Source organism: Cannabis sativa, chromosome 5 (genome assembly GCF_029168945.1).
Source record: "Cannabis sativa cultivar Pink pepper isolate KNU-18-1 chromosome 5, ASM2916894v1, whole genome shotgun sequence".
Taxonomy (NCBI): Eukaryota; Viridiplantae; Streptophyta; class Magnoliopsida; order Rosales; family Cannabaceae; genus Cannabis; species Cannabis sativa.
Window position 1 is genome coordinate 23,141,974 of NC_083605.1, and position 3,526 is coordinate 23,145,499.

The 3,526-nt window shown below is 32.9% G+C and overlaps 1 long non-coding RNA gene across 1 annotated transcript; it reads right to left on the reverse strand.

Moving 5' to 3' along the window:
- Positions 1 to 234: 234 nt before the first annotated feature.
- LOC133037850 (uncharacterized) lies at positions 235 to 2,246 on the reverse strand. The gene is made up of 3 exons (XR_009687833.1): positions 747 to 2,246; positions 570 to 658; positions 235 to 465 (listed from the first exon to the last, which is right to left on the reverse strand). It is a non-coding gene; the product is annotated as an uncharacterized LOC133037850 (long non-coding RNA).
- Between the last annotated feature and the right edge of the window lie 1,280 nt (positions 2,247 to 3,526).

Sequence of the window (3,526 nt, forward strand, 5' to 3'; positions counted from 1 at the left end):
CGGTTTTTCGGTCTGGATTGGTTCAATCCAAAATCAACCGACCAAATTTAAAATCGCCCCAAAACCGACCAAACTAAACCGCGGTTCGGTCGGTTCAAACCGCCAAAACCGACTTTTTTTTTTTTTTTTGCTGAAAAATATAGTCCAATTTATTCCATAAACCCAATATTCTTAAATCTAAAGCTACAACCATATAGACACTTTCTTTAAAAAAAAATACTACAATCATGCAAATTATTTGTTCAAAAACCAATTGTAAACACATGATTCTACATATTATAAGTGCAACCATATAAATTAAAATATGTAGTTAAAAGTCTAAAGTCTAAATCTAAAACACAAATCAAATATAAGTCCACATCAAATACATTATTCCACAACCAAACAAATGAAATACATTAAAGCAATAGATAGAAAATAGAGTCCAATCCAACAAGCAAAGCAACCATGGTCCATGATCACCACCTACACTAATAAAAAACAAGAATACATAATTAAAGAAATAATTTATGAAAGTACTATTAGAAAAATAAAGCTTCAAAGTAAAAAATTAAATTTTCATTAATTACCTTGAGATTTTAGTTGATTTTCTCTGTCCCACTTCCACTTCCAGAGACATTTTCAATATTCTCATTAATAGTAATACATGATCCATCACCTAATAAAAATTTCATTAACATAAAATCTAACATATATAAAATAATTTCAATTAACAATTAATATATAATGGTTGAACAATATGTTACCTGGAATAACTTGTTCACTTGTCTCTAAACCTTCAATTTCGTCCATGTATTGACGAAGTACAATAGGTTCCTCATGTTGGAAATTATTTTACCAGGATCTTAGATCTACTCACAAGTATGTTTATTAACACCCTAAATATGAACTTTCTAAAACGATGAAATAAACACATATAAAGTTTAAGAAACCTTACATTGGGTGCAGCGGAATATAATGACTCCTTCCATTCAGATATCTAGCCCTTGATTCCTTTCTGTAGCAGAGCATTATCAATATCTGAACCTGGATCTCTTTCTCTGAATCTTTGATGCTGAAACTCCTTCTTGCTGAAAGTCTTTCTTCACGATCTTCCTCACGATGATTGAGGTATCACTTGCTGTGTGTGGACACTACTCTCACACTAAGATTTTCGAAATTGAAGAGGGAAGGAGAAAGAGAAGGGTCAGCCAAAGATAGGGAGAGAGAAGGCTCAGTTTTTTCTGAATCAGAAGTGTAGAAATTTAAGTGTAAATTTCATGAAGCCTTCACTATCTATTTATAGCATTCCACTAGGGTTAGGTTTGAATTATTTGGCATTAAAATAATGAAAATATCAGTTTAAATTCCCTACAAAAGTGGACAGCCCTATACAAGTGGATTTGGGCCTCACTTTTTGCAATTTTGCAGTTTTATCTTTTCTGCATCTGATTTTCTCAAAAACGCCAATTTTCTAATTCAACCATTTAAATGCCAATTCTAACTATTTAATAACTATAAATAATTATTAAATAATATTGTCATTTATCATATTTATTAATTGAACCATACAAAGTATCATAATTAACAAATATGCCCCTATAACTCTTTCTTTACAATTTCGCCCTTACTTAGTGAAAAATTCACAAATAAACATAGTCTAATTTGAGAATTATAATTGATTAATCAAAACCAATTATATGAGTCTTACAAGCAATATTATCTCAACTAGTGTGGGGACCATGGGTCTATATAACCGAGCTTCCAATAAGTAGATCAAGAATTTAGCACTAAAATTCACTAACTTATTAATTCTTCGTTGAATCCACGCATAGAACTTAGAATTGCACTCTCAGTTATATAGAATGCTCTATATGTTCCACCATATAGACACATCATTAGTTATCCATTGTTATAATCCTAATGTGATCACTGATCCTCTATATGAATGATCTACACTGTAAAGGGATTAGATTACCGTTACACCCTACAATGTATTTTATCCTTAAAACACTTGATCCCGTATAAATGATATTTCAGCTTATGTGAAATGAGTACTCCACCATTTATGTTCGTTTGGTCAAGCTCGAAGGAGATCATCCTTTGCTTACTATTTGCCAGATAGAAGCTATAGATTCCATGTTTATGCTAGCGCTCCCACTCAATTGCACTACCGTGTTCCCAAAATGTACGTATCACCCTGACCTAAAAGTAGGCTTAACTAACAAATCAAAGAACACGAATAGCCTTTCAAGATTGAGCCTAATCATAAGAGGATTAAGAACATTTGATCTAGGATCAACTAGGCGATATTGACTTGAATAGATATTACGGTAAGTTTAATAAATCTAAGTCAAAGTTCAATATCGGTCCCTTCCGATGCATACTCCATGCATCCAACCTGAGCTTTACTTTAACCAATGCTCTGGAAAGAACATAGCACTTCTCCAAATGCAAGTAAACTCTGTTGTAGATTATCATATCAGTAAAACCCTATGTCTGATAAATCTAGGAAACTTTATTCACATAGTCATGTTTACTTTCCAATGTGTTGACGGCACAATAAACAGGATCAAGTATGTGAAAAGGGTTTCAGATGAATTTATACATTATGTACATATAATCATGAAATAAATCATGTGAACCATGCAACATTAAATGTTATTTCTGATCTATATTAATAAGTAAATCTGATTATATTGAAATGAGTTTTATTTAGGGCATAAAACCCAACGATAAAGAACTCCTAAATGCATCTAGGATTCTTCCACCTGTAGAAAAAGCTGATTCAGATGCTACTGTAGACATCTGAACAGCCAAGACTTCTTTTGCCATACGAGCAACAATTGGATATTTAAATCCATTTTGTTTCCACCATTGGAGAATATCAAATTCAGGATCAAGCTTCTCACGACGATCATTCAAGTAGTATTCGAGATCATCTTCTTCAACGTCATCACTAAGTTGTAGCTGCCCAAGAAGAAATGATTCCGTAGTTGCACTAATAATAGGCTGAGATGGTTGAGATACTTGAGACTTAGATTGATATGGTGGAGCTTGTGATTGTTGAGCTTCGGATGGCTGAGTTGTTTGTTGTTGCTTATAAAATGCATACAAATGTGCCAATGTATTGGTGACCATCTTTATCATTTTGTCAGCCTCACTTGGATTGTACACAAATCTGAAACCTCGATTCACAACCTCTAATTTATACCTTGGATCAAGGATATTGGCAATAAATGTCAACATATTCAGCTTTTCAATCCTTCCCCAATATTTATCGTATTTTCGCTTCATACTAATTGCCATAGTTCCTAATAAAGTATCAGGATTAGAAGCCATAGTAGTCAAATCAACCTGAACTTTCAAAATATTCGGAAGGAATAAATTGGATGTGACATATAATGATCCACTAAATCGATTAGTAAGATCATAGAATCTTTTCAAAAAGTTGACAAATATTCCTGCTTTTTCCCAGTCTAGATTACTTGGCGGGCCAGTCATTCTTTCTTCATCAAAGTACCTTGTGTAATTCGCATCTCCTTCT